The following is a 27,765-nucleotide window of genomic DNA, read 5'->3' as shown; positions in this document are numbered from 1 at the left end:
CCAGCATGGTGACCTCCCCATCAGTATGATCTGGCGTTTCCTTGTCAATCCTTGTCACCTCTGTGGTGACGACGCAGGTGATTTCAGGTTGTAGACCACACACCTCAGGTTCAATGAGGACTTTCTCCAGAGCCTCCAGTGGCTCCTCCTTGTCAGGTTTCTCAACTGTCACTTCCAGCATGGTCACCTCACCATCAGGCTGATCTGGCTTCTCCTCATCTACAAGTTTCTCAACTGTCACCTCGAGCATGGTCACCTCACCATCAGTATGATCTGGCTTTTCCTTGTCGTCAATCCTTGTGACAACACAGGTGATTTCAGGTTGTAGACCACACACCTCAGGTTCAATGAGGACTTTCTCCTCAGCCTCCAGTGGCTCCTCCTTGTCAAGTTTCTCAACTGTCACTTCCAGCATGGTCACCTCACCATCAGTATGATCTGGCTTCTCCTCATCTACAAGTTTCTCAACTGTCACTTCGAGCATGGTCACCTCACCATCAGTATGATCTGGCTTTTCCTTGTCGTCAATCCTTGTCACCTCTGTGGTGACAACACGGGTGATTTCAGGTCGTCGGACACAAATTTCAGGTTCAATGAGGACTTTCTCCTCAGCCTCCAGTGGCTCCTCCTTGTCAAGTTTCTCAACTGTCACTTCCAGCATGGTCACCTCACCATCGGTATGATCTGGCTTTTCCTTGTCGTCAATCCTTGTCACCTCTGTGGTGACAACACAGATGATTTCAGGTTGTAGACCACACACTTCAGGTTCAATGAGGACTTTCTCCAGAGCCTCCAGTGGCTCCTCCTTGTCAAGTTTCTCAACTGTCACTTCCAGCATGGTCACCTCACCATCAGTATGATCTGGCTTCTCCTCATCTACAAGTTTCTCAACTGTCACTTCCAGCATGGTCACCTCACCATCAGTATGATCTGGCTTTTCCTTGTCGTCAATCGTTGTGACAACACAGGTGATTTCAGGTTGTACAACACAGACTTCAGGTTCAATGAGGACTTTCTCCAGAGCCTCCAGTGGCTCCTCCTTGTCAAGTTTCTCAACTGTCACTTCGAGCATGGTCACCTCACCATCAGTATGATCTGGCTTCTCCTCATCTACAAGTTTCTCAACTGTCACTTCCAGCATGGTCACCTCACCATCAGTATGATCAAGCTTTTCCTTGTCGTCAATCCTTGTGACAACACAGGTGATTTCAGGTTGTACAACACAGACTTCAGGTTCAATGAGGACTTTCTCCAGAGCCTCCAGTGGCTCCTCCTTGTCAAGTTTCTCAACTGTCACTTCGAGCATGGTCACCTCACCATCAGTATGATCTGGCTTTTCCTTGTCGTCAATCCTTGTGACCTCTGTGGTGACAACACAGGTGATTTCAGGTTGTAGATTACACACCTCATGTTCAATGAGGACTTTCTCCAGAGCCTCCAGTGGCTCCTCCTTGTCAAGTTTCTCAACTGTCACTTCCAGCATGGTCACCTCACCATCAGTATGATCTGGCTTCTCCTCATCGACTAGTTTCTCAACTGTCACTTCCAGCATGGTCACCTCACCATCAGTATGATCTGGCTTTTCCTTGTCGTCAATCCTTGTCACCTCTGTGGTGACAACACGGGTGATTTCAGGTCGTCGGACACAAATTTCTGGTTCAATGAGGACTTTCTCCTCATCCTCCAGTGGCTCCTCCTTGTCAAGTTTCTCAACTGTAACCTCGAGCATGGTCACCTCACCATCAGTATGATCTGGCTTCTCCTTGTCGTCAATCCTTGTGACAACACAGGTGATTTCAGGTTGTCGTACACAAACTTCAGGTTCAATGAGGACTTTCTCCTCAGCCTCCAGTGGCTCCTCCTTGTCAAGTTTCTCAACTGTCACTTCCAGCATGGTCACCTCACCATCAGTATGATCTGGCTTTTCCTTGTCGTCAATCCTTATCACCTCTGTGGTGACAACGCAGATGATTTCAGGTTGTAGACCACACACTTCAGGTTCAATGAGGACTTTCTCCAGAGCCTCCAGTGGCTCCTCCTTGTCAAGTTTCTCAACTGTCACTTCCAGCATGGTCACCTCACCATCAGTATGATCTGGCTTCTCCTCATCTACAAGTTTCTCAACTGTCACTTCGAGCATGGTCACCTCACCATCAGTATGATCTGGCTTTTCCTTGTCGTCAATCCTTGTCACCTCTGTGGTGACAACACGGGTGATTTCAGGTCGTCGGACACAAATTTCAGGTTCAATGAGGACTTTCTCCTCATCCTCCAGTGGCTCCTCCTTGTCAAGTTTCTCAACTGTAACCTCGAGCATGGTCACCTCACCATCAGTATGATCTGGCTTCTCCTTGTCGTCAATCCTTGTGACAACACAGATGATTTCAGGTTGTAGACCACACACTTCAGGATCAATGAGGACTTTCTCCAGAGCCTCCAGTGGCTCCTCCTTGTCAAGTTTCTCAACTGTCACTTCCAGCATGGTGACCTCCCCATCAGTATGATCTGGCGTTTCCTTGTCAATCCTTGTCACCTCTGTGGTGACGACGCAGGTGATTTCAGGTTGTAGACCACACACCTCAGGTTCAATGAGGACTTTCTCCAGAGCCTCCAGTGGCTCCTCCTTGTCAAGTTTCTCAACTGTCACTTCCAGCATGGTCACCTCACCATCAGGCTGATCTGGCTTCTCCTCATCTACAAGTTTCTCAACTGTCACCTCCAGCATGGTCACCTCACCATCAGTATGATCTGGCTTTTCCTTGTCGTCAATCCTTGTGACAACACAGGTGATTTCAGGTTGTAGACCACACACCTCAGGTTCAATGAGGACTTTCTCCTCAGCCTCCAGTGGCTCCTCCTTGTCAAGTTTCTCAACTGTCACTTCCAGCATGGTCACCTCACCATCAGTATGATCTGGCTTCTCCTCATCTACAAGTTTCTCAACTGTCACTTCCAGCATGGTCACCTCACCATCAGTATGATCTGGCTTTTCCTTGTCGTCAATCCTTATCACCTCTGTGGTGACAACGCAGATGATTTCAGGTTGTAGACCACACACTTCAGGTTCAATGAGGACTTTCTCCAGAGCCACCAGTGGCTCCTCCTTGTCAAGTTTCTCAACTGTCACTTCCAGCATGGTCACCTCACCATCAGTATGATCTGGCTTCTCCTCATCTACAAGTTTCTCAACTGTCACTTCCAGCATGGTCACCTCACCATCAGTATGATCTGGCTTTTCCTTGTCGTCAATCCTTGTGACAACACAGGTGATTTCAGGTTGTACAACACAGACTTCAGGTTCAATGAGGACTTTCTCCAGAGCCTCCAGTGGCTCCTCCTTGTCAAGTTTCTCAACTGTCACTTCCAGCATGGTCACCTCACCATCAGTATGATCTGGCTTCTCCTCATCTACAAGTTTCTCAACTGTCACTTCGAGCATGGTCACCTCACCATCAGTATGATCTGGCTTTTCCTTGTCGTCAATCCTTGTCACCTCTGTGGTGACAACACGGGTGATTTCAGGTCGTCGGACACAAATTTCAGGTTCAATGAGGACTTTCTCCTCAGCCTCCAGTGGCTCCTCCTTGTCAAGTTTCTCAACTGTCACTTCTAGCATGGTCACCTCACCATCGGTATGATCTGGCTTTTCCTTGTCGTCAATCCTTGTCACCTCTGTGGTGACAACGCAGATGATTTCAGGTTGTAGACCACACACTTCAGGTTCAATGAGGACTTTCTCCAGAGCCTCCAGTGGCTCCTCCTTGTCAAGTTTCTCAACTGTCACTTCCAGCATGGTCACCTCACCATCAGTATGATCTGGCTTCTCCTCATCTACAAGTTTCTCAACTGTCACTTCCAGCATGGTCACCTCACCATCAGTATGATCTGGCTTTTCCTTGTCGTCAATCCTTGTCACCTCTGTGGTGACAACACGGGTGATTTCAGGTCGTCGGACACAAATTTCAGGTTCAATGAGGACTTTCTCCTCATCCTCCAGTGGCTCCTCCTTGTCAAGTTTCTCAACTGTAACCTCGAGCATGGTCACCTCACCATCAGTATGATCTGGCTTCTCCTTGTCGTCAATCCTTGTGACAACACAGGTGATTTCAGGTTGTCGTACACAAACTTCAGGTTCAATGAGGACTCTCTCCTCAGCCTCCAGTGGCTCCTCCTTGTCAAGTTTCTCAACTGTCACTTCCAGCATGGTCACCTCACCATCGGTATGATCTGGCTTTTCCTTGTCGTCAATCCTTGTCACCTCTGTGGTGACAACGCAGATGATTTCAGGTTGTAGACCACACACTTCAGGTTCAATGAGGACTTTATCCAGAGCCTCCAGTGGCTCCTCCTTGTCAAGTTTCTCAACTGTCACTTCCAGCATGGTCACCTCACCATCAGTATGATCTGGCTTCTCCTCATCTACAAGTTTCTCAACTGTCACTTCCAGCATGGTCACCTCACCATCAGTATGATCTGGCTTTTCCTTGTCGTCAATCCTTGTGACAACACAGGTGATTTCAGGTTGTACAACACAGACTTCAGGTTCAATGAGGACTTTCTCCAGAGCCTCCAGTGGCTCCTCCTTGTCAAGTTTCTCAACTGTCACTTCCAGCATGGTCACCTCACCATCAGTATGATCTGGCTTTTCCTTTTCGTCAATCCTCGTGACAACACAGATGATTTCAGGTTGTCGTACACAAACTTCAGGTTCAATGAGGACTTTCTCCTCAGCCTCCAGTGGCTCCTCCTTGTCAAGTTTCTCAACTGTAACCTCGAGCATGGTCACCTCACCATCAGTATGATCTGGCTTCTCCTTGTCGTCAATCCTTGTGACAACACAGGTTATTTCAGGTTGTCGTACACAAACTTCAGGTTCAATGAGGACTTTCTCCTCAGCCTCCAGTGGCTCCTCCTTGTCAAGTTTCTCAACTGTAACCTCGAGCATGGTCACCTCACCATCAGTATGATCTGGCTTCTCCTTGTCGTCAATCCTTGTGACAACACAGGTGATTTCAGGTTGTCGTACACAAACTTCAGGTTCAATGAGGACTCTTTCCTCAGCCTCCAGTGGCTCCTCCTTGTCAAGTTTCTCAACTGTCACTTCCAGCATGGTCACCTCACCATTGGTATGATCTGGCTTTTCCTTGTCGTCCATCCTTGTCACCTCTGTGGTGACAACGCAGGTGATTTCAGGTTGTAGACCACACACTTCAGGTTCAATGAGGACTTTCTCCAGAGCCTCCAGTGGCTCCTCCTTGTCAAGTTTCTCAACTGTCACTTCCAGCATGGTCACCTCACCATCAGTATGATCTGGCTTCTCCTCATCTACAAGTTTCTCAACTGTCACCTCGAGCATGGTCACTTCACCATCAGTATGATCTGGCTTTTCCTTGTCGTCAATCCTTATCACCTCTGTGGTGACAACGCAGATGATTTCAGGTTGTAGACCACACACTTCAGGTTCAATGAGGACTTTCTCCAGAGCCTCCAGTGGCTCCTCCTTGTCAAGTTTCTCAACTGTCACTTCCAGCATGGTCACCTCACCATCAGTATGATCTGGCTTCTCCTCATCTACAAGTTTCTCAACTGTCACTTCCAGCATGGTCACCTCACCATCAGTATGATCTGGCTTCTCCTCATCTACAAGTTTCTCAACTGTCACTTCCAGCATGGTCACCTCACCATCAGTATGATCTGGCTTTTCCTTGTCGTCAATCCTTGTGACAACACAGGTGATTTCAGGTTGTACAACACAGACTTCAGGTTCAATGAGGACTTTCTCCAGAGCCTCCAGTGGCTCCTCCTTGTCAAGTTTCTCAACTGTCACTTCCAGCATGGTCACCTCACCATCAGTATGATCTGGCTTCTCCTCATCTACAAGTTTCTCAACTGTCACTTCGAGCATGGTCACCTCACCATCAGTATGATCTGGCTTTTCCTTGTCGTCAATCCTTGTCACCTCTGTGGTGACAACACGGGTGATTTCAGGTCGTCGGACACAAATTTCAGGTTCAATGAGGACTTTCTCCTCAGCCTCCAGTGGCTCCTCCTTGTCAAGTTTCTCAACTGTCACTTCTAGCATGGTCACCTCACCATCGGTATGATCTGGCTTTTCCTTGTCGTCAATCCTTGTCACCTCTGTGGTGACAACGCAGATGATTTCAGGTTGTAGACCACACACTTCAGGTTCAATGAGGACTTTCTCCAGAGCCTCCAGTGGCTCCTCCTTGTCAAGTTTCTCAACTGTCACTTCCAGCATGGTCACCTCACCATCAGTATGATCTGGCTTCTCCTCATCTACAAGTTTCTCAACTGTCACTTCCAGCATGGTCACCTCACCATCAGTATGATCTGGCTTTTCCTTGTCGTCAATCCTTGTCACCTCTGTGGTGACAACACGGGTGATTTCAGGTCGTCGGACACAAATTTCAGGTTCAATGAGGACTTTCTCCTCATCCTCCAGTGGCTCCTCCTTGTCAAGTTTCTCAACTGTAACCTCGAGCATGGTCACCTCACCATCAGTATGATCTGGCTTCTCCTTGTCGTCAATCCTTGTGACAACACAGGTGATTTCAGGTTGTCGTACACAAACTTCAGGTTCAATGAGGACTCTCTCCTCAGCCTCCAGTGGCTCCTCCTTGTCAAGTTTCTCAACTGTCACTTCCAGCATGGTCACCTCACCATCGGTATGATCTGGCTTTTCCTTGTCGTCAATCCTTGTCACCTCTGTGGTGACAACGCAGATGATTTCAGGTTGTAGACCACACACTTCAGGTTCAATGAGGACTTTATCCAGAGCCTCCAGTGGCTCCTCCTTGTCAAGTTTCTCAACTGTCACTTCCAGCATGGTCACCTCACCATCAGTATGATCTGGCTTCTCCTCATCTACAAGTTTCTCAACTGTCACTTCCAGCATGGTCACCTCACCATCAGTATGATCTGGCTTTTCCTTGTCGTCAATCCTTGTGACAACACAGGTGATTTCAGGTTGTACAACACAGACTTCAGGTTCAATGAGGACTTTCTCCAGAGCCTCCAGTGGCTCCTCCTTGTCAAGTTTCTCAACTGTCACTTCCAGCATGGTCACCTCACCATCAGTATGATCTGGCTTTTCCTTTTCGTCAATCCTCGTGACAACACAGATGATTTCAGGTTGTCGTACACAAACTTCAGGTTCAATGAGGACTTTCTCCTCAGCCTCCAGTGGCTCCTCCTTGTCAAGTTTCTCAACTGTAACCTCGAGCATGGTCACCTCACCATCAGTATGATCTGGCTTCTCCTTGTCGTCAATCCTTGTGACAACACAGGTTATTTCAGGTTGTCGTACACAAACTTCAGGTTCAATGAGGACTTTCTCCTCAGCCTCCAGTGGCTCCTCCTTGTCAAGTTTCTCAACTGTAACCTCGAGCATGGTCACCTCACCATCAGTATGATCTGGCTTCTCCTTGTCGTCAATCCTTGTGACAACACAGGTGATTTCAGGTTGTCGTACACAAACTTCAGGTTCAATGAGGACTCTTTTTTCAGCCTCCAGTGGCTCCTCCTTGTCAAGTTTCTCAACTGTCACTTCCAGCATGGTCACCTCACCATTGGTATGATCTGGCTTTTCCTTGTCGTCCATCCTTGTCACCTCTGTGGTGACAACGCAGGTGATTTCAGGTTGTAGACCACACACTTCAGGTTCAATGAGGACTTTCTCCAGAGCCTCCAGTGGCTCCTCCTTGTCAAGTTTCTCAACTGTCACTTCCAGCATGGTCACCTCACCATCAGTATGATCTGGCTTCTCCTCATCTACAAGTTTCTCAACTGTCACCTCGAGCATGGTCACTTCACCATCAGTATGATCTGGCTTTTCCTTGTCGTCAATCCTTATCACCTCTGTGGTGACAACGCAGATGATTTCAGGTTGTAGACCACACACTTCAGGTTCAATGAGGACTTTCTCCAGAGCCTCCAGTGGCTCCTCCTTGTCAAGTTTCTCAACTGTCACTTCCAGCATGGTCACCTCACCATCAGTATGATCTGGCTTCTCCTCATCTACAAGTTTCTCAACTGTCACTTCCAGCATGGTCACCTCACCATCAGTATGATCTGGCTTTTCCTTGTCGTCAATCCTTGTGACAACACAGGTGATTTCAGGTTGTACAACACAGACTTCAGGTTCAATGAGGACTTTCTCCAGAGCCTCCAGTGGCTCCTCCTTGTCAAGTTTCTCAACTGTCACTTCCAGCATGGTCACCTCACCATCAGTATGATCTGGCTTCTCCTCATCTACAAGTTTCTCAACTGTCACTTCGAGCATGGTCACCTCACCATCAGTATGATCTGGCTTTTCCTTGTCGTCAATCCTTGTCACCTCTGTGGTGACAACACGGGTGATTTCAGGTCGTCGGACACAAATTTCAGGTTCAATGAGGACTTTCTCCTCAGCCTCCAGTGGCTCCTCCTTGTCAAGTTTCTCAACTGTCACTTCCAGCATGGTCACCTCACCATCGGTATGATCTGGCTTTTCCTTGTCGTCAATCCTTGTCACCTCTGTGGTGACAACGCAGATGATTTCAGGTTGTAGACCACACACTTCAGGTTCAATGAGGACTTTCTCCAGAGCCTCCAGTGGCTCCTCCTTGTCAAGTTTCTCAACTGTCACTTCCAGCATGGTCACCTCACCATCAGTATGATCTGGCTTCTCCTCATCTACAAGTTTCTCAACTGTCACCTCGAGCATGGTCACTTCACCATCAGTATGATCTGGCTTTTCCTTGTCGTCAATCCTTGTGACAACACAGGTGATTTCAGGTTGTAGACCACACACCTCAGGTTCAATGAGGACTTTCTCCTCAGCCTCCAGTGGCTCCTCATCTACAAGTTTCTCAACTGTCACTTCCAGCATGGTCACCTCACCATCAGTATGATCTGGCTTTTCCTTGTCGTCAATCCTTGTCACCTCTGTGGTGACAACACGGGTGATTTCAGGTCGTCGGACACAAATTTCAGGTTCAATGAGGACTTTCTCCTCATCCTCCAGTGGCTCCTCCTTGTCAAGTTTCTCAACTGTAACCTCGAGCATGGTCACCTCACCATCAGTATGATCTGGCTTCTCCTTGTCGTCAATCCTTGTGACAACACAGGTGATTTCAGGTTGTCGTACACAAACTTCAGGTTCAATGAGGACTCTCTCCTCAGCCTCCAGTGGCTCCTCCTTGTCAAGTTTCTCAACTGTCACTTCCAGCATGGTCACCTCACCATCGGTATGATCTGGCTTTTCCTTGTCGTCAATCCTTGTCACCTCTGTGGTGACAACGCAGATGATTTCAGGTTGTAGACCACACACTTCAGGTTCAATGAGGACTTTATCCAGAGCCTCCAGTGGCTCCTCCTTGTCAAGTTTCTCAACTGTCACTTCCAGCATGGTCACCTCACCATCAGTATGATCTGGCTTTTCCTTTTCGTCAATCCTCGTGACAACACAGATGATTTCAGGTTGTCGTACACAAACTTCAGGTTCAATGAGGACTTTCTCCTCAGCCTCCAGTGGCTCCTCCTTGTCAAGTTTCTCAACTGTAACCTCGAGCATGGTCACCTCACCATCAGTATGATCTGGCTTCTCCTTGTCGTCAATCCTTGTGACAACACAGGTTATTTCAGGTTGTCGTACACAAACTTCAGGTTCAATGAGGACTTTCTCCTCAGCCTCCAGTGGCTCCTCCTTGTCAAGTTTCTCAACTGTAACCTCGAGCATGGTCACCTCACCATCAGTATGATCTGGCTTCTCCTTGTCGTCAATCCTTGTGACAACACAGGTGATTTCAGGTTGTCGTACACAAACTTCAGGTTCAATGAGGACTCTTTCCTCAGCCTCCAGTGGCTCCTCCTTGTCAAGTTTCTCAACTGTCACTTCCAGCATGGTCACCTCACCATTGGTATGATCTGGCTTTTCCTTGTCGTCCATCCTTGTCACCTCTGTGGTGACAACGCAGGTGATTTCAGGTTGTAGACCACACACTTCAGGTTCAATGAGGACTTTCTCCAGAGCCTCCAGTGGCTCCTCCTTGTCAAGTTTCTCAACTGTCACTTCCAGCATGGTCACCTCACCATCAGTATGATCTGGCTTCTCCTCATCTACAAGTTTCTCAACTGTCACCTCGAGCATGGTCACTTCACCATCAGTATGATCTGGCTTTTCCTTGTCGTCAATCCTTGTGACAACACAGGTGATTTCAGGTTGTAGACCACACACCTCAGGTTCAATGAGGACTTTCTCCTCAGCCTCCAGTGGCTCCTCCTTGTCAAGTTTCTCAACTGTCACTTCCAGCATGGTCACCTCACCATCAGTATGATCTGGCTTTTCCTTGTCGTCAATCCTTGTCACCTCTGTGGTGACAACACAGGTGATTTCAGGTTGTCGTACACAAACTTCAGGTTCAATGAGGACTTTCTCCTCAGCCTCCAGTGGCTCCTCCTTGTCAAGTTTCTCAACTGTCACTTCCAGCATGGTCACCTCACCATCAGTATGATCTGGCTTTTCCTTGTCGTCAATCCTTATCACCTCTGTAGTGACAACGCAGATGATTTCAGGTTGTAGACCACACACTTCAGGTTCAATGAGGACTTTCTCCAGAGCCTCCAGTGGCTCCTCCTTGTCAAGTTTCTCAACTGTCACTTCCAGCATGGTCACCTCACCATCAGTATGATCTGGCTTCTCCTCATCTACAAGTTTCTCAACTGTCACTTCCAGCATGGTCACCTCACCATCAGTATGATCTGGCTTTTCCTTGTCGTCAATCCTTGTGACAACACAGGTGATTTCAGGTTGTACAACACAGACTTCAGGTTCAATGAGGACTTTCTCCAGAGCCTCCAGTGGCTCCTCCTTGTCAAGTTTCTCAACTGTCACTTCCAGCATGGTCACCTCACCATCAGTATGATCTGGCTTCTCCTCATCTACAAGTTTCTCAACTGTCACTTCGAGCATGGTCACCTCACCATCAGTATGATCTGGCTTTTCCTTGTCGTCAAACCTTGTCACCTCTGTGGTGACAACACGGGTGATTTCAGGTCGTCGGACACAAATTTCAGGTTCAATGAGGACTTTCTCCTCAGCCTCCAGTGGCTCCTCCTTGTCAAGTTTCTCAACTGTCACTTCCAGCATGGTCACCTCACCATCGGTATGATCTGGCTTTTCCTTGTCGTCAATCCTTGTCACCTCTGTGGTGACAACGCAGATGATTTCAGGTTGTAGACCACACACTTCAGGTTCAATGAGGACTTTCTCCAGAGCCTCCAGTGGCTCCTCCTTGTCAAGTTTCTCAACTGTCACTTCCAGCATGGTCACTTCACCATCAGTATGATCTGGCTTTTCCTTGTCGTCAATCCTTGTGACAACACAGGTGATTTCAGGTTGTAGACCACACACCTCAGGTTCAATGAGGACTTTCTCCTCAGCCTCCAGTGGCTCCTCATCTACAAGTTTCTCAACTGTCACTTCCAGCATGGTCACCTCACCATCAGTATGATCTGGCTTTTCCTTGTCGTCAATCCTTGTCACCTCTGTGGTGACAACACGGGTGATTTCAGGTCGTCGGACACAAATTTCAGGTTCAATGAGGACTTTCTCCTCATCCTCCAGTGGCTCCTCCTTGTCAAGTTTCTCAACTGTAACCTCGAGCATGGTCACCTCACCATCAGTATGATCTGGCTTCTCCTTGTCGTCAATCCTTGTGACAACACAGGTGATTTCAGGTTGTCGTACACAAACTTCAGGTTCAATGAGGACTCTCTCCTCAGCCTCCAGTGGCTCCTCCTTGTCAAGTTTCTCAACTGTCACTTCCAGCATGGTCACCTCACCATCGGTATGATCTGGCTTTTCCTTGTCGTCAATCCTTGTCACCTCTGTGGTGACAACGCAGATGATTTCAGGTTGTAGACCACACACTTCAGGTTCAATGAGGACTTTATCCAGAGCCTCCAGTGGCTCCTCCTTGTCAAGTTTCTCAACTGTCACTTCCAGCATGGTCACCTCACCATCAGTATGATCTGGCTTCTCCTCATCTACAAGTTTCTCAACTGTCACTTCCAGCATGGTCACCTCACCATCAGTATGATCTGGCTTTTCCTTGTCGTCAATCCTTGTGACAACACAGGTGATTTCAGGTTGTACAACACAGACTTCAGGTTCAATGAGGACTTTCTCCAGAGCCTCCAGTGGCTCCTCCTTGTCAAGTTTCTCAACTGTCACTTCGAGCATGGTCACCTCACCATCAGTATGATCTGGCTTCTCCTCATCTACAAGTTTCTCAACTGTCACTTCCAGCATGGTCACCTCACCATCAGTGTGATCTGGCTTTTCCTTGTCGTCAATCCTTGTCACCTCTGTGGTGACAACACGGGTGATTTCAGGTCGTCGGACACAAATTTCTGGTTCAATGAGGACTTTCTCCTCATCCTCCAGTGGCTCCTCCTTGTCAAGTTTCTCAACTGTAACCTCGAGCATGGTCACCTCACCATCAGTATGATCTGGCTTCTCCTTGTCGTCAATCCTTGTGACAACACAGGTGATTTCAGGTTGTCGTACACAAACTTCAGGTTCAATGAGGACTTTCTCCTCAGCCTCCAGTGGCTCCTCCTTGTCAAGTTTCTCAACTGTCACTTCCAGCATGGTCACCTCAGCATCAGTATGATCTGGCTTTTCCTTGTCGTCAATCCGTATCACCTCTGTGGTGACAACGCAGATGATTTCAGGTTGTAGACCACACACTTCAGGTTCAATGAGGACTTTCTCCAGAGCCTCCAGTGGCTCCTCCTTGTCAAGTTTCTCAACTGTCACTTCCAGCATGGTCACCTCACCATCAGTATGATCTGGCTTCTCCTCATCTACAAGTTTCTCAACTGTCACTTCGAGCATGGTCACCTCACCATCAGTATGATCTGGCTTTTCCTTTTCGTCAATCCTCGTGACAACACAGATGATTTCAGGTTGTCGTACACAAACTTCAGGTTCAATGAGGACTTTCTCCTCAGCCTCCAGTGGCTCCTCCTTGTCAAGTTTCTCAACTGTAACCTCGAGCATGGTCACCTCACCATCAGTATGATCTGGCTTCTCCTTGTCGTCAATCCTTGTGACAACACAGGTTATTTCAGGTTGTCGTACACAAACTTCAGGTTCAATGAGGACTTTCTCCTCAGCCTCCAGTGGCTCCTCCTTGTCAAGTTTCTCAACTGTAACCTCGAGCATGGTCACCTCACCATCAGTATGATCTGGCTTCTCCTTGTCGTCAATCCTTGTGACAACACAGGTGATTTCAGGTTGTCGTACACAAACTTCAGGTTCAATGAGGACTCTTTCCTCAGCCTCCAGTGGCTCCTCCTTGTCAAGTTTCTCAACTGTCACTTCCAGCATGGTCACCTCACCATTGGTATGATCTGGCTTTTCCTTGTCGTCCATCCTTGTCACCTCTGTGGTGACAACGCAGGTGATTTCAGGTTGTAGACCACACACTTCAGGTTCAATGAGGACTTTCTCCAGAGCCTCCAGTGGCTCCTCCTTGTCAAGTTTCTCAACTGTCACTTCCAGCATGGTCACCTCACCATCAGTATGATCTGGCTTCTCCTCATCTACAAGTTTCTCAACTGTCACCTCGAGCATGGTCACTTCACCATCAGTATGATCTGGCTTTTCCTTGTCGTCAATCCTTGTGACAACACAGGTGATTTCAGGTTGTAGACCACACACCTCAGGTTCAATGAGGACTTTCTCCTCAGCCTCCAGTGGCTCCTCCTTGTCAAGTTTCTCAACTGTCACTTCCAGCATGGTCACCTCACCATCAGTATGATCTGGCTTCTCCTCACCTACAAGTTTCTCAACTGTCACTTCCAGCATGGTCACCTCACCATCAGTATGATCTGGCTTTTCCTTGTCGTCAATCCTTGTCACCTCTGTGGTGACAACACAGGTGATTTCAGGTTGTCGTACACAAACTTCAGGTTCAATGAGGACTTTCTCCACAGCCTCCAGTGGCTCCTCCTTGTCAAGTTTCTCAACTGTCACTTCCAGCATGGTCACCTCACCATCAGTATGATCTGGCTTTTCCTTGTCGTCAATCCTTATCACCTCTGTGGTGACAACGCAGATGATTTCAGGTTGTAGACCACACACTTCAGGTTCAATGAGGACTTTCTCCAGAGCCTCCAGTGGCTCCTCCTTGTCAAGTTTCTCAACTGTCACTTCCAGCATGGTCACCTCACCATCAGTATGATCTGGCTTTTCCTTGTCGTCAATCCTTGTGACAACACAGGTGATTTCAGGTTGTACAACACAGACTTCAGGTTCAATGAGGACTTTCTCCAGAGCCTCCAGTGGCTCCTCCTTGTCAAGTTTCTCAACTGTCACTTCCAGCATGGTCACCTCACCATCAGTATGATCTGGCTTCTCCTCATCAACAAGTTTCTCAACTGTCACTTCCAGCATGGTCACCTCACCATCAGTATGATCTGGCTTTTCCTTGTCATCAATCCTTGTGACAACACAGATGATTTCAGGTTGTACAACACAGACTTCAGGTTCAATGAGGACTTTCTCCAGAGCCTCCAGTGGCTCCTCCTTGTCAAGCTTCTCAACTGTCACTTCCAGCATGGTCACTTCACCATCAGTATGATCTGGCTTCTCCTCATCTACAAGTTTCTCAACTGTCACTTCCAGCATGGTCACCTCACCATCAGTATGATCTGGCTTTTCCTTTTCGTCAATCCTCGTGACAACACAGATGATTTCAGGTTGTCGTACACAAACTTCAGGTTCAATGAGGACTCTCTCCTCAGCCTCCAGTGGCTCCTCCTTGTCAAGTTTCTCAACTGTCACTTCCAGCATGGTCACCTCACCATCGGTATGATCTGGCTTTTCCTTGTCGTCCATCCTTGTCACCTCTGTGGTGACAACGCAGGTGATTTCAGGTTGTACAACACAGACTTCAGGTTCAATGAGGACTTTCTCCAGAGCCTCCAGTGGCTCCTCCTTGTCAAGTTTCTCAACTGTCACTTCCAGCATGGTCACCTCACCATCAGTATGATCTGGCTTCTCCTCATCTACAAGTTTCTCAACTGTCACTTCCAGCATGGTCACCTCACCATCAGTATGATCTGGCTTTTCCTTGTCGTCAATCCTTGTGACAACACAGGTGATTTCAGGTTGTACAACACAGACTTCAGGTTCAATGAGGACTTTCTCCAGAGCCTCCAGTGGCTCCTCCTTGTCAAGTTTCTCAACTGCCACTTCGAGCATGGTCACCTCACCATCAGTATGATCTGGCTTTTCCTTGTCGTCAATCCTTGTGACCTCTGTGGTGACAACGCAGGTGATTTCAGGTTGTAGACCACACACTTCAGGTTCAATGAGGACTTTCTCCAGAGCCTCCAGTGGCTCCTCCTTGTCAAGTTTCTCAACTGTCACTTCCAGCATGGTCACCTCACCATCAGTATGATCTGGCTTTTCCTTGTCGTCAATCCTTGTGACCTCTGTGGTGACAACGCAGGTGATTTCAGGTTGTAGACCACACACTTCAGGTTCAATGAGGACTTTCTCCAGAGCCTCCAGTGGCTCCTCCTTGTCAAGTTTCTCAACTGTCACTTCCAGCATGGTCACCTCACCATCAGTATGATCTGGCTTTTCCTTGTCGTCAATCCTTGTGACAACACAGGTGATTTCAGGTTGTACAACACAGACTTCAGGTTCAATGAGGACTTTCTCCAGAGCCTCCAGTGGCTCCTCCTTGTCAAGTTTCTCAACTGTCACTTCGAGCATGGTCACCTCACCATCAGTATGATCTGGCTTTTCCTTGTCGTCAATCCTTGTGACCTCTGTGGTGACAACACAGGTGATTTCAGGTTGTAGATTACACACCTCATGTTCAATGAGGACTTTCTCCAGAGCCTCCAGTGGCTCCTCCTTGTCAAGTTTCTCAACTGTCACTTCCAGCATGGTCACCTCACCATTAGTATGATCTGGCTTTTCCTTGTCGTCAATCCTTGTCACCTCTGTGGTGACAACACGGGTGATTTCAGGTCGTCGGACACAAATTTCAGGTTCAATGAGGACTTTCTCCTCATCCTCCAGTGGCTCCTCCTTGTCAAGTTTCTCCACTGTGACCTCGAGCATGGTCACCTCACCATCAGTATGATCTGGCTTTTCCTTGTCGTCAATCCTTGTGACAACACAGGTGATTTCAGGTTGTACAACACAAACTTCAGGTTCAATGAGGACTCTCTCCTCAGCCTCCAGTGGCTCCTCCTTGTCAAGTTTCTCAACTGTCACTTCCAGCATGGTCACCTCACCATCAGTATGATCTGGCTTTTCCTTGTCGTCAATCCTTGTGACCTCTGTGGTGACAACACAGGTGATTTCAGGTTGTAGACCACACACCTCATGTTCAATGAGGACTTTCTCCAGAGCCTCCAGTGGCTCCTCCTTGTCAAGTTTCTCAACTGTCACTTCCAGCATGGTCACCTCACCATCAGTATGATCTGGCTTCTCCTCATCGACTAGTTTCTCAACTGTCACTTCCAGCATGGTCACCTCACCATCAGTATGATCTGGCTTTTCCTTGTCGTCAATCCTTGTGACAACACAGGTGATTTCAGGTTGTACAACACAGACTTCAGGTTCAATGAGGACTTTCTCCAGAGCCTCCAGTGGCTCCTCCTTGTCAAGTTTCTCAACTGTCACTTCCAGCATGGTCACCTCCCCATCAGTATGATCTGGCGTTTCCTTGTCAATCCTTGTCTCCTCTGTGGTGACGACGCAGGTGATTTCAGGTTGTAGACCACACACCTCAGGTTCAATGAGGACTTTCTCCAGAGCCTCCAGTGGCTCCTCCTTGTCAAGTTTCTCAACTGTCACTTCCAGCATGGTCACCTCACCATCAGGCTGATCTGGCTTCTCCTCATCTACAAGTTTCTCAACTGTCACCTCGAGCATGGTCACTTCACCATCAGTATGATCTGGCTTTTCCTTGTCGTCAATCCTTGTCACCTCTGTGGTGACAACACAGATGATTTCAGGTCGTCGGACACAAATTTCAGGTTCAATGAGGACTTTCTCCTCATCCTCCAGTGGCTCCTCCTTGTCAAGTTTCTCAACTGTAACCTCAAGCATGGTCACCTCACCATCAGTATGATCTGGCTTCTCCTTGTCGTCAATCCTTGTGACAACACAGGTGATTTCAGGTTGTCGTACACAAACTTCAGGTTCAATGAGGACTTTCTCCTCAGCCTCCAGTGGCTCCTCCTTGTCAAGTTTCTCAACTGTCACTTCCAGCATGGTGACCTCCCCATCAGTATGATCTGGCGTTTCCTTGTCAATCCTTGTCACCTCTGTGGTGACGACGCAGGTGATTTCAGGTTGTACAACACACACCTCAGGTTCAATGAGGACTTTCTCCTCAGCCTCCAATGGCTCCTCCTTGTCAAGTTTCTCAACTGTCACTTCCAGCATGGTCACCTCACCATCAGGCTGATCTGGCTTCTCCTCATCTACAAGTTTCTCAACTGTCACCTCGAGCATGGTCACTTCACCATCAGTATGATCTGGCTTCTCCTTGTCGTCAATCCTTGTGACAACACAGGTGATTTCAGGTTGTCGTACACAAACTTCAGGTTCAATGAGGACTTTCTCCAGAGCCTCCAGTGGCTCCTCCTTGTCAAGTTTCTCAACTGTCACTTCCAGCATGGTCACCTCACCATCAGTCTGATCTGGCTTTTCCTTGTCGTCCATCCTTGTCACCTCTGTGGTGACAACACGGGTGATTTCAGGTCGTCGGACACAAATTTCAGGTTCAATGAGGACTTTCTCCTCAGCCTCCAGTGGCTCCTCCTTGTCAAGTTTCTCAACTGTCACTTCCAGCATGGTCACCTCACCATTGGTATGATCTGGCTTTTCCTTGTCGTCAATCCTTGTCACCTCTGTGGTGACAACGCAGATGATTTCAGGTTGTAGACCACACACTTCAGGTTCAATGAGGACTTTCTCCAGAGCCTCCAGTGGCTCCTCCTTGTCAAGTTTCTCAACTGTCACTTCCAGCATGGTCACCTCACCATCAGTATGATCTGGCTTTTCCTTTTCGTCAATCCTCGTGACAACACAGATGATTTCAGGTTGTCGTACACAAACTTCGGGTTCAATGAGGACTTTCTCCTCAGCCTCCAGTGGCTCCTCCTTGTCAAGTTTCTCAACTGTAACCTCGAGCATGGTCACCTCACCATCAGTATGATCTGGCTTCTCCTTGTCGTCAATCCTTGTGACAACACAGGTGATTTCAGGTTGTCGTACACAAACTTCAGGTTCAATGAGGACTCTCTCCTCAGCCTCCAGTGGCTCCTCCTTGTCAAGTTTCTCAACTGTCACTTCCAGCATGGTCACCTCACCATCGGTATGATCTGGCTTTTCCTTGTCGTCAATCCTTGTCACCTCTGTGGTGACAACGCAGGTGATTTCAGGTTGTAGACCACACACTTCAGGTTCAATGAGGACTTTCTCCAGAGCCTCCAGTGGCTCCTCCTTGTCAAGTTTCTCAACTGTCAATTCCAGCATGGTCACCTCACCATCAGTATGATCTGGCTTCTCCTCATCTACAAGTTTCTCAACTGTCACTTCGAGCATGGTCACCTCACCATCAGTATGATCTGGCTTCTCCTTGTCGTCAATCGTTGTGACAACACAGGTGATTTCAGGTTGTCGTACACAAACTTCAGGTTCAATGAGGACTCTCTCCTCAGCCTCCAGTGGCTCCTCCTTGTCAAGTTTCTCAACTGTCACTTCCAGCATGGTCACCTCACCATCGGTATGATCTGGCTTTTCCTTGTCGTCAATCCTTGTCACCTCTGTGGTGACAACGCAGGTGATTTCAGGTTGTACAACACAGACTTCAGGTTCAATGAGGACTTTCTCCAGAGCCTCCAGTGGCTCCTCCTTGTCAAGTTTCTCAACTGTCACTTCCAGCATGGTCACCTCACCATCAGTATGATCTGGCTTCTCCTCATCTACAAGTTTCTCAACTGTCACTTCGAGCATGGTCACTTCACCATCAGTATGATCTGGCTTCTCCTCATCTACAAGTTTCTCAACTGTCACCTCGAGCATGGTCACTTCACCATCAGTATGATCTGGCTTTTCCTTGTCGTCAATCCTTGTGACAACACAGGTGATTTCAGGTTGTAGACCACACACCTCAGGTTCAATGAGAACTTTCTCCTCAGCCTCCAGTGGCTCCTCCTTGTCAAGTTTCTCAACTGTCACTTCCAGCATGGTCACCTCACCATCAGTATGATCTGGCTTTTCCTTGTCGTCAATCCTTGTCACCTCTGTGGTGACAACACGGATGATTTCAGGTCGTCGGACACAAATTTCAGGTTCAATGAGGACTTTCTCATCATCCTCCAGTGGCTCCTCCTTGTCAAGTTTCTCAACTGTAACCTCGAGCATGTTCACCTCACCATCAGTATGATCTGGCTTCTCCTTGTCGTCAATCCTTGTGACAACACAGGTGATTTCAGGTTGTCGTACACAAACTTCAGGTTCAATGAGGACTTTCTCCTCAGCCTCCAGTGGCTCCTCCTTGTCAAGTTTCTCAACTGTCACATCCAGCATGGTCACCTCACCATCGGTATGATCTGGCTTTTCCTTGTCGTCAATCCTTGTCACCTCTGTGGTGACAACGCAGATGATTTCAGGTTGTAGACCACACACTTCAGGTTCAATGAGGACTTTCTCCAGAGCCTCCAGTGGCTCCTCCTTGTCAAGTTTCTCAACTGTCACTTCCAGCATGGTCACCTCACCATCAGTATGATCTGGCTTCTCCTCATCTACAAGTTTCTCAACTGTCACTTCCAGCATGGTCACCTCACCATCAGTATGATCTGGCTTTTCCTTGTCGTCAATCCTTGTGACAACACAGATGATTTCAGGTTGTACAACACAGACTTCAGGTTCAATGAGGACTTTCTCCAGAGCCTCCAGTGGCTCCTCCTTGTCAAGCTTCTCAACTGTCACTTCCAGCATGGTCACCTCACCATCAGTATGATCTGGCTTTTCCTTTTCGTCAATCCTCGTGACAACACAGATGATTTCAGGTTGTCGTACACAAACTTCAGGTTCAATGAGGACTCTCTCCTCAGCCTCCAGTGGCTCCTCCTTGTCAAGTTTCTCAACTGTCACTTCCAGCATGGTCACCTCACCATCGGTATGATCTGGCTTTTCCTTGTCGTCCATCCTTGTCACCTCTGTGGTGACAACGCAGGTGATTTCAGGTTGTACAACACAGACTTCAGGTTCAATGAGGACTTTCTCCAGAGCCTCCAGTGGCTCCTCCTTGTCAAGTTTCTCAACTGTCACTTCCAGCATGGTCACCTCACCATCAGTATGATCTGGCTTTTCCTTGTCGTCAATCCTTGTGACCTCTGTGGTGACAACGCAGGTGATTTCAGGTTGTAGACCACACACTTCAGGTTCAATGAGGACTTTCTCCAGAGCCTCCAGTGGCTCCTCCTTGTCAAGTTTCTCAACTGTCACTTCCAGCATGGTCACCTCACCATCAGTATGATCTGGCTTTTCCTTGTCGTCAATCCTTGTGACCTCTGTGGTGACAACGCAGGTGATTTCAGGTTGTAGACCACACACTTCAGGTTCAATGAGGACTTTCTCCAGAGCCTCCAGTGGCTCCTCCTTGTCAAGTTTCTCAACTGTCACTTCCAGCATGGTCACCTCACCATCAGTATGATCTGGCTTCTCCTCATCTACAAGTTTCTCAACTGTCACTTCCAGCATGGTCACCTCACCATCAGTATGATCTGGCTTTTCCTTGTCGTCAATCCTTGTGACAACACAGGTGATTTCAGGTTGTACAACACAGACTTCAGGTTCAATGAGGACTTTCTCCAGAGCCTCCAGTGGCTCCTCCTTGTCAAGTTTCTCAACTGTCACTTCGAGCATGGTCACCTCACCATCAGTATGATCTGGCTTTTCCTTGTCGTCAATCCTTGTGACCTCTGTGGTGACAACACAGGTGATTTCAGGTTGTAGATTACACACCTCATGTTCAATGAGGACTTTCTCCAGAGCCTCCAGTGGCTCCTCCTTGTCAAGTTTCTCAACTGTCACTTCCAGCATGGTCACCTCACCATCAGTATGATCTGGCTTTTCCTTGTCGTCAATCCTTGTCACCTCTGTGGTGACAACACGGGTGATTTCAGGTCGTCGGACACAAATTTCAGGTTCAATGAGGACTTTCTCCTCAGCCTCCAGTGGCTCCTCCTTGTCAAGTTTCTCAACTGTAACCTCGAGCATGGTCACCTCACCATCAGTATGATCTGGCTTCTCCTTGTCGTCAATCCTTGTGACAACACAGGTGATTTCAGGTTGTCGTACACAAACTTCAGGTTCAATGAGGACTCTCTCCTCAGCCTCCAGTGGCTCCTCCTTGTCAAGTTTCTCAACTGTCACTTCCAGCATGGTCACCTCACCATCAGTATGATCTGGCTTTTCCTTGTCGTCAATCCTTGTGACCTCTGTGGTGACAACACAGGTGATTTCAGGTTGTAGACCACACACCTCATGTTCAATGAGGACTTTCTCCAGAGCCTCCAGTGGCTCCTCCTTGTCAAGTTTCTCAAGTGTCACTTCCAGCATGGTCACCTCACCATCAGTATGATCTGGCTTCTCCTCATCGACTAGTTTCTCAACTGTCACTTCCAGCATGGTCACCTCACCATCAGTATGATCTGGCTTTTCCTTGTCGTCAATCCTTGTGACAACACAGGTGATTTCAGGTTGTACAACACAGACTTCAGGTTCAATGAGGACTTTCTCCAGAGCCTCCAGTGGCTCCTCCTTGTCAAGTTTCTCAACTGTCACTTCCAGCATGGTCACCTCACCATCAGTATGATCTGGCTTCTCCTCATCTACAAGTTTCTCAACTGTCACTTCGAGCATGGTGACCTCACCATCAGTATGATCTGGCTTTTCCTTGTCGTCAATCCTTGTCACCTCTGTGGTGACAACAAAGGTGATTTCAGGTCGTCGGACACAAATTTCAGGTTCAATGAGGACTTTCTCCTCATCCTCCAGTGGCTTCTCCTTGTCAAGTTTCTCAACTGTAACCTCGAGCATGGTCACCTCACCATCAGTATGATCTGGCTTCTCCTTGTCGTCAAATCTTGTGACAACACAGGTGATTTCAGGTTGTCGTACACAAACTTCAGGTTCAATGAGGACTTTCTCCTCAGCCTCCAGTGGCTCCTCCTTGTCAAGTTTCTCAACTGTAACCGCGAGCATGGTCACCTCACCATCAGTATGATCTGGCTTCTCCTTGTCGTCAATCCTTGTGACAACACAGGTGATTTCAGGTTGTCGTACACAAACTTCAGGTTCAATGAGGACTTTCTCCTCAGCCTCCAGTGGCTCCTCCTTGTCAAGTTTCTCAACTGTCACATCCAGCATGGTCACCTCACCATCGGTATGATCTGGCTTTTCCTTGTCGTCAATCCTTGTCACCTCTGTGGTGACAACGCAGATGATTTCAGGTTGTAGACCACACACTTCAGGTTCAATGAGGACTTTCTCCAGAGCCTCCAGTGGCTCCTCCTTGTCAAGTTTCTCAACTGTCACTTCCAGCATGGTCACCTCACCATCAGTATGATCTGGCTTCTCCTCATCTACAAGTTTCTCAACTGTCACTTCCAGCATGGTCACCTCACCATCAGTATGATCTGGCTTTTCCTTGTCGTCAATCCTTGTGACAACACAGATGATTTCAGGTTGTACAACACAGACTTCAGGTTCAATGAGGACTTTCTCCAGAGTCTCCAGTGGCTCCTCCTTGTCAAGCTTCTCAACTGTCACTTCCAGCATGGTCACCTCACCATCAGTATGATCTGGCTTTTCCTTTTCGTCAATCCTCGTGACAACACAGATGATTTCAGGTTGTCGTACACAAACTTCAGGTTCAATGAGGACTCTCTCCTCAGCCTCCAGTGGCTCCTCCTTGTCAAGTTTCTCAACTGTCACTTCCAGCATGGTCACCTCACCATCGGTATGATCTGGCTTTTCCTTGTCGTCCATCCTTGTCACCTCTGTGGTGACAACGCAGGTGATTTCAGGTTGTACAACACAGACTTCAGGTTCAATGAGGACTTTCTCCAGAGCCTCCAGTGGCTCCTCCTTGTCAAGTTTCTCAACTGTCACTTCCAGCATGGTCACCTCACCATCAGTATGATCTGGCTTCTCCTCATCTACAAGTTTCTCAACTGTCACTTCCAGCATGGTCACCTCACCATCAGTATGATCTGGCTTTTCCTTGTCGTCAATCCTTGTGACAACACAGGTGATTTCAGGTTGTACAACACAGACTTCAGGTTCAATGAGGACTTTCTCCAGAGCCTCCAGTGGCTCCTCCTTGTCAAGTTTCTCAACTGTCACTTCCAGCATGGTCACCTCACCATCAGTATGATCTGGCTTCTCCTCATCTACAAGTTTCTCAACTGTCACTTCCAGCATGGTCACCTCACCATCAGTATGATCTGGCTTTTCCTTGTCGTCTATCCTTGTGACAACACAGGTGATTTCAGGTTGTACAACACAGACTTCAGGTTCAATGAGGACTTTCTCCAGAGCCTCCAGTGGCTCCTCCTTGTTAAGTTTCTCAACTGTCACTTCGAGCATGGTCACCTCACCATCAGTATGATCTGGCTTTTCCTTGTCGTCAATCCTTGTCACCTCTGTGGTGACAACACGGGTGATTTCAGGTCGTCGGACACAAATTTCAGGTTCAATGAGGACTTTCTCCTCATCCTCCAGTGGCTCCTCCTTGTCAAGTTTCTCAACTGTAACCTCGAGCATGGTCACCTCACCATCAGTATGATCTGGCTTTTCCTCATCTACAAGTTTCTCAACTGTCACTTCCAGCATGGTCACCTCACCATCAGTATGATCTGGCTTTTCCTTTTCGTCAATCCTCGTGACAACACAGATGATTTCAGGTTGTCGTACACAAACTTCAGGTTCAATGAGGACTCTCTCCTCAGCCTCCAGTGGCTCCTCCTTGTCAAGTTTCTCAACTGTCACTTCCAGCATGGTCACCTCACCATCGGTATGATCTGGCTTTTCCTTGTCGTCCATCCTTGTCACCTCTGTGGTGACAACGCAGGTGATTTCAGGTTGTACAACACAGACTTCAGGTTCAATGAGGACTTTCTCCAGAGCCTCCAGTGGCTCCTCCTTGTTAAGTTTCTCAACTGTCACTTCCAGCATGGTCACCTCACCATCAGTATGATCTGGCTTTTCCTTGTCGTCAATCCTTGTCACCTCTGTGGTGACAACACGGGTGATTTCAGGTCGTCGGACACAAATTTCAGGTTCAATGAGGACTTTCTCCTCATCCTCCAGTGGCTCTTCCTTGTCAAGTTTCTCAACTGTAACCTCGAGCATGGTCACCTCACCATCAGTATGATCTGGCTTCTCCTTGTCGTCAATCCTTGTGACAACACAGGTGATTTCAGGTTGTCGTACACAAACTTCAGGTTCAATGAGGACTTTCTCTTCAGCCTCCAGTGGCTCCTCCTTGTCAAGTTTCTCAACTGTCACTTCCAGCATGGTCACCTCACCATCAGTATGATCTGGCTTTTCCTTTTCGTCAATCCTCGTGACAACACAGATGATTTCAGGTTGTCGTACACAAACTTCAGGTTCAATGAGGACTCTCTCCTCAGCCTCCAGTGGCTCCTCCTTGTCAAGTTTCTCAACTGTCACTTCCAGCATGGTCACCTCACCATCGGTATGATCTGGCTTTTCCTTGTCGTCAATCCTTGTCAACTCTGTGGTGACAACGCAGGTGATTTCAGGTTGTAGACCACACACTTCAGGTTCAATGAGGACTTTCTCCAGAGCCTCCAGTGGCTCCTCCTTGTCAAGTTTATCAACTGTCACTTCCAGCATGGTCACCTCACCATCAGTATGATCTGGCTTCTCTTCATCTACAAGTTTCTCAACTGTCACTTCCAGCATGGTCACCTCACCATCAGTATGATCTGGCTTTTCCTTGTCGTCAATCCTTGTGACAACACAGGTGATTTCAGGTTGTAGACCACACACTTCAGGTTCAATGAGGACTTTCTCCAGAGCCTCCAGTGGCTCCTCCTTGTCAAATTTCTCAACTGTCACTTCGAGCATGGTCACCTCACCATCAGTATGATCTGGCTTTTCCTTGTCGTCTATCCTTGTGACCTCTGTGGTGACAACACAGGTGATTTCAGGTTGTAGATTACACACCTCATGTTCAATGAGGACTTTCTCCAGAGCCTCCAGTGGCTCCTCCTTGTCAAGTTTCTCAAGTGTCACTTCCAGCATGGTCACCTCACCATCAGTATGATCTGGCTTCTCCTCATCTACACGTTTCTCAACTGTCACTTCGAGCATGGTCACCTCACCATCAGTATGATCTGGCTTTTCCTTGTCGTCAATCCTTGTGACAACACAGGTGATTTCAGGTTGTACAACACAGACTTCAGGTTTAATGAGGACTTTCTCCAGAGCCTCCAGTGGCTCCTCCTTGTCAAGTTTCTCAACTGTCACTTCCAGCATGGTCACCTCACCATCAGTATGATCTGGCTTTTCCTTGTCGTCAATCCTTGTCACCTCTGTGGTGACAACACGGGTGATTTCAGGTCGTCGGATACAAATTTCAGGTTCAATGAGGACTTTCTCCTCATCCTCCAGTGGCTCCTCCTTGTCAAGTTTCTCAACTGTAACCTCGAGCATGGTCACCTCACCATCAGTATGATCTGGCTTCTCCTTGTCGTCAATCCTCATCACCTCTGTGGTGACAACGCAGGTGATTTCAGGTTGTAGACCACACACCTCAGGTTCAATGAGGACTTTCTCCTCAGCCTCCAGTGGCTCCTCCTTGTCAAGTTTCTCAACTGTCACTTCGAGCATGGTCACCTCACCATCAGTATGATCTGGCTTCTCCTCATCTACAAGTTTCTCAACTGTCACTTCGAGCATGGTCACCTCACCATCAGTATGATCTGGCTTTTCCTTGTCGTCAATCCTTGTCACCTCTGTGGTAACAACACGGGTGATTTTAGGTTGTCGGACACAGACTTCAGGTTCAATGAGGACTTTCTCCAGAGCCTCCAGTGGCTCCTCCTTGTCAAGTTTCTCAACTGTCACTTCCAGCATGGTCACCTCACCATCAGTCTGATCTGGCTTTTCCTTGTCGTCAATCCTTGTCACCTCTGTGGTGACGACACGGGTGATTTCAGGTCGTCGGACACAAATTTCAGGTTCAATAAGGACTTTCTCCAGAGCCTCCAGTGGCTCCTCCTTTTCAAGTTTCTCAACTGTTACCTCGAGCATGGTCACCTCACCATCAGGCTGATCTGGCTTCTCCTCATCTACAAGTTTCTCAACTGTCACCTCGAGCATGGTCACTTCACCATCAGTCCGATCTGGCTTTTCCTTGTCGTCAATCCTTGTCAACTCTGTGGTGACAATGCAGGTGATTTCAGGTTGTCGGACACAAACTTCAGGTTCAATGAGGACTTTCTCCTCAGCCTCCAGTGGCTCCTCCTTGTCAAGTTTCTCAACTGTCAGCTCGAGCATGGTCACCTCACCATCAGTATGATCTGGCTTTTCCTTGTGTTCCGGAAGTTCTCCAGTCAGGATGATCTTTTCTTCATCAATCCTTGTCACCTCTGTGGTGACAACAGGAGCGATTGTAGGTTGTCGGACACAAACTTCAGGTTCAGGTTGTAAAACACATATTTCATGATCCATGCGGTCTGTCTTCATCACTGTTTCTCTTGGTTTTGAAGTATCCACATCCATCTTTGGCTCTTTTGTTGTCGTGACAAATGTAAAATCCTCCTCAAGAGTGGTCGGCATATCAAGTTGTATGAAGCGTATTTGACGCTCCACATAGATCAACTTCATCTCATCAGGCTTGACGTCCTGTTCAGGTTTGCTTATACGTACAAACGTTGTCTCTGTTTCACCCGGCACAGAAACCTTTGGTAACACAGATGATGTTTGCTTTACATTCATGAGAAACAAAACATTGATATTTTTTTCTGCCATATATACTCAGTAAATATCTCATGAAATTGGAGGATTTTTAAGACGCCTTAAGTTCAACTGAATCCTGGACCTGTGAATAATGTTAGCGAGTGCAAACACATACACTACATGCAGCAAACAGGGCATAACAATGGATATAAATACAACATCACTCCCTGGAGCAAGAGAACTATGTTTTTCTCCTTACTCCCTCTGCCTCTGCCTATACCAGTGGTTCCCAAACCTTTTCTGTGATGCCTGTGAGCCACAGAACACACTGTGGTCGCTTTTCATCACTTTTCTTCCACAGGTCTGTGTGTGCGTATTCTCCACACACAGACAATAAATCAACAACTGACTTCTTTCCAACAGGAAAGTTGGAGATTTAATCCACTGCTCTGGATGTGGATGTGTTCCTGGGCAAGTTACTTTACCCTACGTTGCTCCTGATGGCTGTGGCAGGAGCTTGTGAATGGGTATGATACCCGTGTGCTAAAGGAAGTGCTGCGTACTGTATTTGTGTGCCGTATGAATGTGTGAATTTATGGGTGTGAATTGATGAATGTCCAAACTATAGCGTAGAGAGTGCTTTGAGTGGTTGTCAGGACTACAGACCATTTACCGTTTGCCAGTTTACGAGCACAGGATGCAGCATTGATGTACATCATTTC

At 47.8% G+C, this 27,765-nt stretch overlaps 1 protein-coding gene across 1 annotated transcript in view; it reads right to left on the bottom strand.

The window, feature by feature from the left end:
* The window catches only part of syne2b (spectrin repeat containing, nuclear envelope 2b), a gene marked incomplete at its 5' end in the record, with an annotated part of 83,882 nt that overhangs the window by 27,706 nt on the left and 28,411 nt on the right, over positions 1 to 27,765 (bottom strand). The window lies entirely within an intron of this gene.

Source organism: Microchirus variegatus (genome assembly GCF_963457635.1).
Source record: "Microchirus variegatus genome assembly, chromosome: 7".
In the NCBI taxonomy this organism is placed as follows: Eukaryota; Metazoa; Chordata; class Actinopteri; order Pleuronectiformes; family Soleidae; genus Microchirus; species Microchirus variegatus.
This window is presented reverse-complemented; position numbering and strand designations above follow the sequence as displayed.